The sequence below is a fragment of the Dasypus novemcinctus genome, chromosome 9 (genome assembly GCF_030445035.2).
Source record: "Dasypus novemcinctus isolate mDasNov1 chromosome 9, mDasNov1.1.hap2, whole genome shotgun sequence".
NCBI lineage: Eukaryota > Metazoa > Chordata > Mammalia > Cingulata > Dasypodidae > Dasypus > Dasypus novemcinctus.
In genome coordinates this window covers 91,093,659-91,105,733 of record NC_080681.1, presented here as the reverse complement: position 1 = coordinate 91,105,733, position 12,075 = coordinate 91,093,659, and positions in this window count along the sequence as shown.

Sequence of the window (12,075 nt, the reverse complement as noted above, 5' to 3'; positions counted from 1 at the left end):
GCCCCTGGTTTGCAGCCTGCCTGCGGAACTGGTACTTGTGCATTCCCATGGTCATGTGAGAGAATCTTATAAAATCTTATACTATTTACAGATAGCTCCTATTGATTGTGTTCCCTAGAGAACCCTGACTAATATACCACCATACAGAGGCAAGCTCCAGGACATAGATAACAGTAAAATATAATAAAATAATCAGGTGTAATGAGTTCTGAGCATTTATTACTTTTTAAAAAATGTAATTTATTTAATTTTGTTGTATAATTTAATCTTAATAATGACTATGTTTAACAAACTGGCTCACAGCATTTCTGCAAATTTAATAATGGGCCTGTCTAGGGCCTGTCATCTACTATGAGGGACCTCAGAATCCAACCATAAGGAAACCAAAGATCAGACAGAGAATAAGAACAGAAACTCACAATCACAGAAGCCGTGGCCAGGACTGGTGCAAAGGGCTTTACACACATTTTCTCAATTAAATGTCATGCTCATTTAATTCTCCCAGCAACCCTAGAAGGAGGAGATTATTGGACAGAATAAAAGCAACCTGAAGAGAAGAGGCACCAGAACTTGATAGAACTGAATTCAAATTCTGGAGCTACAGTTTTAAGGTGTGAGCCCTTGGGCAAGTTCTTTCATTCTGCTGGCCCTTAACAATATCATATATAAAATATGGAAAATAATTTTTGTTTTCTGGGTGTATAGTTATAATTAAAGTGATATTGTTTGCAAGAGATTTTATTCAGGACAGTGCTTGATGATCAACCCTTAATTATCTTCAGAGAAAATGAGTAACTTGCCCAGAGTATTTTACTGGTGGAGACTGGAGGAAGCTTTTGGTTTGCCCAAGATGGCTCAGTGAGGAATAGAGGTATGGCTCAAACATGGGTCTAACTATTAAGTAAGAGAACAGGGTTTTGAGAGGTAAAATGAAATCAAAATGAGGCCTTCACATGTCTCTAGGTCCCACCCCCTCTTCCCATGGGCTGGTAATAGCCCCAGAAAAGACTGGAAAAGAAAATAGGCCATTATCCCCTTTCTCCCCATATTTAGGTGTTGCTTCAGCCCTGTCCCCAAGGGCCTCTACTTCTTAGAGCTCTTGTTGCTGACAATGTTCAGAAAATTCCATCTTGGTATCCCCACTGGGGACAGAAACAATACTGGCAGGAGGCAGAGGTTTTGGGGGGATAGCTCCTCCCCAGCTCTTCCAGGAAAGCCTAGTAGAGAAGAAGAACCTAAAGCCTTGGCAGGTTGGTCGACTGGAGGAACTTGGGATGGCTGTGGGTCCCTTCACCTTTGTGCAAGGACCCAACTAGAAAGGACTGCAGGAGCCAGGGCTGCTTGGTTCTCTGCAGAAAACTGTAGTATGGAGAAATGGCAAGAGGTCCATCACCTGACACTTTGGAAACCTAGAGTTTTTCTGGAGACTGAGTTGTCTGGAATTCTGGCTTACTGGTCGCAGTTACTGAGGGGCCTTCTTGTACAGTTCCTGCATCGTAAGAGCAAGTGATGGCCTTTCAGTGAATTGTTTCTGTGGATATCTGAGGGGCGAGATGGTCCCTGGGGCTTAGGGCTTGGGGTGGGATCCTGGGCATCTGTGGGGCTGGAGGTCATAAGCAGCCAGGTCACCCAACTCCTGAGTCCTCTCTGTGCCTGCATCCCAACTTCCCTGTAGCCCTGCCCCTCATTTCCCAAAGTTCTTTGCTCAGCATTGCATTCCTAAGTCCTGTCCCATTCCTTCCTTCTTTCTATCCCTTCCTTCTTCATTTATTCATTTAATACAAATTTACTGATAGTTCCTCTATGTTAAGCTGTGTCCTAAGCACTAGAAACTGAGTCTTGAGTAAAATACAGTTTCCTGACCTCAGGGATCTCTAAGTCTAACTGGAGAGAATGCTCTGTGAAAGGATGATGATGGTCATGTTTGGAGAAGCCTGCGAGGATAATAGGGGTTACCGAGATGATTAGGGCTACTTCCCCCACACCCCATGCACCCACTCCCTAGCACCTTCACTCTTTACCTTTGAAAATTAAGACAGAGTCTACTGGCTTTGTAGAACCTTAGGAGATTTTTTTAAAATTTATTTTTAAAATTTATTTCTCCCCCCTTCCCCTTTGTTGTCTGCTCTCTTGTGTTCATTTGTTGTGTGTTCTTCTGTGTCCACTTGCATTCTCGGTGGCATCAGGAATCTGTGTCTCTTTTTGTTGCGTCATCTTGCTAGGTCAGCTCTCCGTGTGTGTGGTGCCACTCCTGGGCAGGCTGTGCTTTTGTCGCACGGGGCAGCTCTCCTTGCAGGGTGCACTCCTTGTGCGTGGGGCTCCCCTACATGGGGAACACCCCTGCATGGCATGGCGCTCATTGTGCATGGCAGCACTCTGCATGGGCCAGCTCACCCCACAGGCCAGGAGGCCCTGGGTTTGAACCCTGGACCTCCTATATGGTAGGTGGATGCTCTATCAGTTGAGCTACATCTGCTTCCCAGGAGACTTTTTTTGACACAAGTATGTTTCCCATTCCATGGAATTCAAGTCTGACTCAGAGTGAAATTTACTAAGCTTCAGAATGATAATAATTTCCCAAGTCTCCTTCTATTAGTTCTCTCTTCCTTTCAACATAACCCCATGGCCTCCCGAATCCAAATGATGGGGAAGGGGTTGAGGAATCTTTATCAGGAAAGATAATTTATGGCTACCACCTTAGTCCTTTGTCTTAGGGTGATTGTCATCCTGTCTTGTCTGGTGGCCTTATCTCTGAATTCTAGATAGGCCACGGTTTTTGTTTTAGTTTTTTTAAAGATTTATTTATTTATTTATTTATTCCCCCACCCCTACCCCCGCCCCTACCCCCGCCCCTGCCCCCGCCCCTGCCCCAGTTGTCTGTTCTCTGTGTCTATTTGCTGCATCTTCTTCTTTGTCTGCTTCTGTTGTTGTCAGTGGCACGGGAATCTGTGTTTCTTTTTGTTGCATCATCTTGTTGTGTTGCGTCATCTTGTTGTGTCAGCTTTCTGTGTGTTCGGCGCCATTCTTGGGCAGGGTGCACTTTCTTTCGCATTGGGCGACTCTCCTTATGGGGTGCACTCCTTGTGTGGGGCTCCACTACTCGGGGGACACCCCTGAGTGGCATGGCACTCCTTGTGCGCATCAGCACTGCGTGTGGGCCAGCTCCACACGGTTCATGGAGGCCTGGGGTTTGAACCGTGCGTCTCCCATATGGTAGACGGATGCCCTAACCACTGGGCCAAGTCCGATTCCCTAGATAGGCCACGGTTTGATTCCATAGTGTCCTATGCCAAACCTTGAGAAGCTCAAATTGATGTGAAATGGGGGAAGTTTGTACTCTTCCCCTTTATTACTTAAATACTGTTTGCTGGAAGCAGGAGAAGGTAATGATTAAGGGTGACCTCTGGAATCAAGCTGCCTTAGTTCAAATCTCACGTCCACAATTTACTAACTCATGCAATAGGGAATGAATCACTTACCGTGTATGCCTTAGTTTTTTAATCTGTAAAATGTAGGTAATACTAGTTACTTCAATGATTTGTTGTGAGGATGAGAAAAAGATAATACATGACATCTGGCACAGAAATTGCTCATTAAATATAAGCTATTATTATTATTTAAAGAGAAATTATAAACTCACCCATATATCCATACTTTATCAGAGGTATTCTAACTCAGTTTGCTGGGAATTAAGAGTTGGGGAAGAATTTTTTCCAGGTTCTTAGACCTCCTTATCATTTATATTAGAATGCTCTGGGGTATTAACATTATAACTTGCTGTGAGAAATGGAGGAAACATCTAATCCCACCTTGGTAGTGGGAGGTTGTAGGACAGGTCAGGGAAGGCTTACTGGATGAAATGACATCAGATCTGAGTCCTAATGCAGGAATAAATGTTGGACTCTCAATAGAGTGTGTGTGGACAGCGAGGGTGTGAGTGGAAGAGCTGGTCCATTTTGAGGTTATAACCTAAGAAAGGTGCTGGAGATTGAGGAAGGTAAGGGAATACAGGGAACAGGAGGGCGTGCGTGAAGGATTTTGTTTGTATGCAAGGGGATTGGGAGTGTGGGTATGTGGGGGAGGATTGTTGTGTGCTGACACTGAATTCTGTGAGGAGCAGCAGGTCATTTAGAACTCCAGCTTAAGTAATGTATATCCAGCTTAAATGATGAGGCAAAGGGAACACAAAATATTTAAACAGGGGACAAACAGGACCAGTGTTGTCTTTCGGAACAATCACGTGAAGAGGTCTATATGGGGTTCCATATGAAAGAGGAGTTCCCAGAGGCTGGGAAAACAGGGAAGGTCTGATGCAGGAATTCAGGGGAAAAAATTGAATGTGGAGGAAAGAATAGTTGTGAGGAGTATGAAGGTGTAGATTGGCCAGGTGAGGGCCTGGGGGAAGGGAAAGTGAAAACCAAGGATGACTTGAAGTCTCTTTCGATTCTTTCCCCACCAAAGCTAACCTCTATTCTGACTTCTTACATAGTAAGTTAGTTTGGCCCTTTTTGAATTTTATGTAAACAAAATCATTCAGCATGTATTCTTTTGTGCTTTGCTTTCCCCCTCAATATTGTATTTGTGAGATTCATTCACATTATTGCATAGGGTTATAGCATCAGTATTTTCAGTTATAGCTAGGAAGCTTTCTCTTCATACAAATTTTATTCTAGTTCTTGCATAGAGTCAGTTTTTTTAAAAAACACTTAAATCTCCAATCCATTTGAAATTTATTTTTACTTATGATTAGTGTTTTTTTCTAAATTGCTACCCAACCTTCCGGCACTGTTTATGAAAAAGTTTATCTTTTCATCAATGATTTGAGGTAATACTTTTATCACATACTAAAATTTATAAATATTCTTGTGTCCATCTCTGCACTTTTACTTTAGTTTATTGGTCTGTTTATGTGCCAATGCCATGCTTTTTAAATTACAGAGGTATTGTAGTATATTTTTAAATCCATCAGGGCTATTCCTCTCAAAGCTCTTTCTTTCAGTACTTTTATAGCTATTCTTGTGTCTTTATTTTTCCACACGAACTTTACTAACAACTTATCCAGCTCTTCATGTTTTTATTAGGACTGCATTAAATTTACAAATTAACTTGTGAAGAATGTACATCTTGATGTTGAAAGGCCATATGGAAGAATGAGGAATGCCTTACCATTTGTTAAAGTCTGCTTTTGTGCCTTTCAGGAGTGGCTTATGGGTTTTGCATATTCTTGATAAGTTTATTCCTAAGAATTTTTTTTCTCTTCCATTTTTCCTATTATAAATGGGGTTTTCTCTTCCGTTATATCTTCTAATTGGTTGATATTTGCATATATAAATAATATAGACTTTAATATTAATATTACATCTTGCTGCCTAACTGTGTTAGTTTTCTTAGGCTGCCCAAAGTACTAGAAACTTTTTTTTTTTTTTTTTTTTTTTTTTAAAGATTCATTTATTTATTTAATTTCCCCCCCTCCCCTGGTTGTCTGTTCTTGGTGTCTATTTGCTGCGTCTTGTTTCTTTGTCCGCTTCTGTTGTCGTCAGCGGCACGGGAAGTGTGGGCGGCGCCATTCCTGGGCAGGCTGCTCTTTCATTTCACGCTGGGCGGCTTTTCCTCACGGGCGCACTCCTTGCGCGTGGGGCTCCCCCACGCGGGGGACACCCTTGCGTGGCACTGCACTCCTTGCGTGCATCAGCACTGCACATGGCCAGTTCCACACGGGTCAAGGAGGCCCGGGGTTTGAACCGCGGACCTCCCATATGGTAGACGGACGCCCTAACCACTGGGCCAAAGTCCGTTTCCCAGTACTAGAAACTTGATGGCTTAAAATAACAGGCATTTACACAGTTCTGGAGGCTAGAAGTTTAAATCAAGGTGTCAGCAGAGCTATGCTTCCCTTGAAGGCTCTAGAGACGAATCATATCTTGTATTTTCATTGCTTCTGGTGGTTGCTTCAATTTTTGTTGTTCCTTGGCTTGTAGATGCATCACTATAATCTCTTTTCTACGATCTCATGGGCTTCTTCCCTCTGTGTCTGCCTGTCTCCAAATCCCTTTCTCTTTATCAGGACACAAGTAATTGGATTTAGGACCTGCTCTAACCTAGCATGACCTGATATTAATTACATCGGAAAAGACCAAATTTCCAAATAAGGTCACATTTACAGGTACTGGGGGTTAGAACTTCAACATATCTTTTTGGGAGACACAATTTAACCCACAACACGTACTGAATTGTTTTATTGTTTGATTTGGTTGTATTATTGATTCTCTATGATTTAGAGGTATACAATTATGACTTCTGCTAATATAAATAGTTTACTTCCTTTTTTCCAATTCTTTTGCCTTTAGTTGTTTTATCTAATTGCATTGACTAATGCCATTAGTACAATGCTAAATAAGTGGAGCTAGTGGGCTTTCTTGCCTTATTCCTTATGCCCCTAGTCTTCCCCCATTAAGTAATATGCTATCTTTTTACCTTTTGACTATCTGGTTTGTCAATAAGTTTTTTCCTTTGACTCCTAGTTATTAACTATGCAACAACCTCTTGTCTTTTTATACTTTCCCTTTTATTTCTTCTTTCTCTCTCTCTCTTTTTAAAGATTTATTTTTTATTTATTTCTCTCCCCTTCCTCCCCCCACTTTGTCTACTCTTTGTGTCCACTTGCTGTGTGTTCTCTGTGTCCACTTGCATTATCCAGCGGCACTGGGAAACGGCCTCTCTTTGTTTATTTTTTAATTTAAAAAATTTTTAAAAATTTCTTCTTCTTCTTTATTTTCTTTTAAATCTTATATTCAAAATATATGTTCCACATTGTTCCATCATCTCTCTGTGCGTGCGGCGCCATTCCTGCACTTCTTTCATGCAGGGCGGCTCTCCTTGCAGGGCACACTCCTTGCATGTGGGGCTCCCCTATGCGGTGGCGCCCCTGCATGGCATGGTACTCCTTGCCCTGTGGCAGCACTGCGCATGGGCCAACTTACCACACGGGTCAGGAGGCCCTGGGATCAAACCCTGGACCCTCCATATGATAGACGGACACTCTATCAGTTGAGCCACATCCGCTTCCCTCTTCTTTCTCTTTATAATTTTAAAGTTGAATCCTTTCTGCTTTGTCAGAACAGGTATGGTGCAATTTCTATACTGTTCTTCCACCTATATCCCTTCTTTGTTTTAGTCTTGTGTATAAATGGACGCCATCAAATCTTTTGCTGAAATTTCCTTCCATCTTTTAGTTGAATAAAGCAGATTCTATAGAATGTCCTCAGGTAGGGATCATGAAAGCAGTATTCCCTATGTTCTTGCATATTTAAACCTGTTTTTCTATAGTCTTAATATTTAAAGAACAACTGAACAGATATAAAATACTCAGATGACACGTTATTCTCTTGAATTTCTTGAAAAGGCTGCTTGACTGTTGCTTTAATTTATAATATTGCTCTTGAGACGTCTGAAGACAACCTCATTTTCTTAAGTAATTTGGTCTTTTTGCCTGGAGTTTCTGAGGATTTATTTGTCTTTAAATTCCAATAGTTTTACTGGAACATGGGTTGGGGTTAATCATTTTTGGTTAATTTTCCCAGCTACATCAGAGGAGCTTTTCAATATGTGGATTTAGGATTTCTATTATTTTTATAAATTTTCTAAGATTGTAGTTTCAAATACTCATATTATTTCATTGTTTGTTTTTCTTCTTCAAGGGCCCAGAGGGACTCTCTGTGAGATGTTGCTTGGAATGAGGAACTATTAATATAAATAAGACAGTGAAGAAAGCAAAGCTGGAGGGATACTGACTGGAAAAACAGCAATGAATCAAATAATTGGAAGTCTTCATGAGAGAAGAGGTAAGAAAACAGATGAGAGGACAGGTGTTAAGAAAGGCATAGATCTTTTATTTTTTATTTTTTTTAAATATTTATTTATTATTATTATTTTTAATTACATTAAAAAAAATATATGAGGTCCCATTCAACCCCACCGCCCCCACCCCCCACTCCCCCCACAGCAACACTCTCTCCCATCATCGCGATACATCCATTGCACCTGGTAAGTTCATCTCTGAGCATCACTGCACCCCATAGTCAATGGTCCACATCATAGCCCAGACTCTCTCACGTTCCATCCACTGGGCCCTGGGGGGATCTACAGTGTCCCGTAATTGTCCGTGAAGCACTATCCAGGACAACTCCACGTCCCGAAAACGCCTCCACATCTCATCTCTTCCTCCCGTTCCCCACACCCAGCAGCCCCCATGGCTACCGTTCCCACACCCATTCCACATTTTCTCTGTGGACATTGGATTGGTTGTGTCCATTGCACACCTATGTCAAGTGAGGGCTTAGATTGCACATGGGTACTGGATGCACTCTTCCCGCTTCTAGTTGTAGACACTCTAGGCTCCATGTTGTGGTGGTTGACCTTCTTCAACTCCATGTTAGCTGAGTGGAGTAAGTCCAATAAGTCAAAGTGTAGGAGCTGAAGTCTGTTGAGGCTCTGGGCCTGGGTGTCATATTATCAGTCCAGAGATTCAAATCCCCTACATATATCTTAAACCCAGCACCAACTACAATTCCAATAAAGTAGCATGCAAGTCTTGTGAAAAGAGATCCCCTCTGAGTCCATTTCCATCACGAGAAACACCAACTCCAAAGAAGGGCCATCTGTCATGGCAGTGAACCCCTTCTGCCATGACCATAGAACCCGTGGATCTCTTTATCCCTCAAAAGAACCAATACCTGGGGTTGTATCTACCTTATCTGTCTCTTAGACTCTGTTCAGTTGTACATAGGGGTATTCCTTCTGACAACCTCCAGACTCTTTTTTAGAGACTCACAGCCTTATAATCTCATTTCTCCTTTCCATTTCCCCCTTACATTAGGTCAAACCGCTTCCCGAAGTCATGTTATTATATGTAGACAGGTATATTCTGCTGTTCCGCATTGAATCTTTAATTCAAGGTCATTTTCTAGTTGCTTCTTCAGCTGGTATGTGGTAGTGATCCCTTGGTGCCAGGGAGGCTCATCCCCGGGTGTCGTGTCCCACGCTGGGGGGAATGCATCACATCTACACGCTGAGTTTGGCTGTGAGAGTGGCCACATTTGAGTAACATGAAGGCTGTCAGGAGGAAACCCCCAGGCACAATGCTACTCTAGGCCTTGTTCTTATTGCAGGTGCATAGGCTCAAAAGTGTAGCCATTAGTATCAAGAGCCCACTGTTGGGCCCTCCTTCCTTCCTGGTTCTTGCCGTTGCACCTGGAGGATTGCCGCTGCTCTCCCAGGGCCCACAACAGTGACCCCCCGGCCAGGAGCCCAGTACCCCCCCAGCTGTTGTTTTTAATTGTTTCCACTATGAGTATATATAGACATTACCATATACCCTGGGCATATGCCCTGTATAACTCCCTGTCAACCATATATATCCTGTCAATAACATCCCATATCAGTATTCCTCCGCTGCCATTGTTGAACCACTCTGTGATCCAAAACTTCCCGTGAAGTGAATCCCAACATAATGTCAGCTTCAGAAGAGTCTTAGATCACCAAAATTCATATATACAATATACAGTATTTCCCCAGATCCACCATAAAACCTTTTCCCTTCCACAGCAATAATCTTTTAACTTATTCATATCATATTTCCTGAAACTGATGTACAGATTCCGAAACTATAGTTTTCAAACAAGGTAACATTTGTGCTTACTATGTGGTCCATACTTTAGGTTGTACAGTTTTCTAAATTTTTTAGTTATCCTGTGTTTTGTCTTATGGTTTTCATTATTAGTCTGTCGTCCCCTATATGTTTTTGGTGTAATATTAGCTGTTTTATATTCATCCTCGTGTACTCTCACATAACTCCTCTTTTGCCCCCTTATTTACCTTTGTTCCATCCATTGCACGTCCATTTCCCCCTCCCCTTAGGGCCCACAACGCCTGCCAATCTAATGCCCTGGGAGCCGTCCTTTCTCACGAGAGATACAGTTCTCTCTATTCGACGGCATTAGTCTTCCCCAGGATATGGGTCCACCCCACCCAATGGTAGAACCCACCTTGGCAAAATGAGCCTTCAGCTATTCCCTCCGGAGTCCGTCCCGCATCAGACCATACCCCCTGAGCGTCCTAACCAGGTAACCCTCCTACTTATACTTTGATACGTTTTACTCAACATTTAGTTCTCAATGAACTTCTGGCACTCTCCCATGTTTGTATGTTGCCCCTCCCTCCCACCTATTTCTTGGACCATATTACCCCTCTTCCCATCCCCAGCCCCCCTCAAACCCAGAAAACCCCACCCGAAGGTAACCCCTTGCCCCCATTTTGTCCCTTCTTTGTGCTCATACTTACCCCCAGCTCATCACAGATTCCACCCCTACAGACATTAACTCACAGCCTTCCTCCACCCCCCGATTTCCAGTAAGCCACTTTTCCAGACTCTAGCTCTCTGAGGCAGTTAACTTATTTCATATCATTGAGGTCATATAGTATTTGTCCTTCAATGCCTGGGTTGCTTCACTCAACATAAGATTCTCAAGGTTCATCCATGTTATCACGTGCGATTGTAGTGTATTGGTTCTTACAGCTGAGTAGTATTCCATTGTGTGTATATACCACATTTTATTGATCCACTCATCTGTTGATGGACTTTTGGATTGATTCCAACTTTTGGCAATGGTGAACAATGCTGCTATGAACATTGGTGTACATATATCGGTTTGTGTCCTTGTTTTCAGATCTGATGGGTATATACCCAGCAGTGGTATTGCTGGGTCATATGGCAAATCTATGGATAATTTTTTGAGAAACTGCCAAACTGTCCTCCAGAATGGTTGGATCCTTCTGCATTCCCACCAGCAATGGATGAGTGTTCCCCTTTCTTCACATCCTCTCCAGCATTTGTATTCTACTGTTTTTTTCATGGCTGCCAATCTTATGGGAGTAAGATGGTATCTCATTGTAGTTTTGATTTGCATTTCCCTGATAGCTAGGGATTTGGAGCATTTTTTCATGTGCTTTTTAGCCATTTGTATTTCTTCTTTGGAGAAGTGTCTGTTTAAATCTTTTTCCCATTTTTTAAATGGGTTGTTTATCTTTTTGTTTTCGAGATCTATGAGTTCTTTATATATGCAAGTTATAAGTCTCTTATCAGATATATGGTTGCCAAATATTTTCTCCCATTGTGTGGGTTCCCTTTTTACTTTCTTGACAAACTCCTTTGAGGTGCAGAAGGCTTTAATTTTGAGGTAGTCCCATTTATCTATTTGTTCTTTTGCTGCTCGTGCTTTTGGTGTGATATTCATGAAGCCATTTCCTATTACAAGGTCCTGTAGATGTTTCCCTACACTGCTTTCTAAGGTCTTTATGGTCTTGGCTCTTATATTTAGGTCTTTGATCCATCTTGAGTTGATCTTTGTATAAGGTGTGAGATGGTAATCCTCTTTCATTCTTCTACATATAGCTATCCAGTTCTCCAGGCACCATTTGTTGAATAGGCCATTCTCTCCCAGTTGTGAGGGTTTGTTGGCTTTATCGAATATTATATGGCTGTGTATATGAGGTTCTATATCTGAACTTTCAATTCGATTCCATTGGTCTGTGTGTCTCTCCTTATGCCAGTACCATGCTGTTTTCACTACTGTAGCTTTGTAGTATGTTTTGAAGTCAGGAAGTGTGATTCCTCCTATTTCGTTTTTCTTTTTCAATATGTCTTTGGCTATTCGGGGCCTCTTTTTATTCCAAATAAATTTCATAGTTAGTTTTTCTAGTTCCTTAAAGAAGGCTGTGTTGATTTTTATTGGGATTGCATTGAATGTGTAGATCAGTTTTGGTAGGATAGACATCTTAATAATATTCAGTCTTCCTATCCATGAACAGGGAATATTCTTCCATTTATTTAGGTCTTCTTTGATTTCCTTGAACAATCTTGTATAGTTCTCGATGTATAAGTTTTTTACCTCTTTAGTTAAATTTATTCCTAAGTATTTGATTTTTTTATTTACTATTGTGAATGGTATTTGTTTCTTGATTTCCTCCTGATCTTGCTCATTATTGGTGTATAGAAATGCTACTGATTTTTGCGCATTG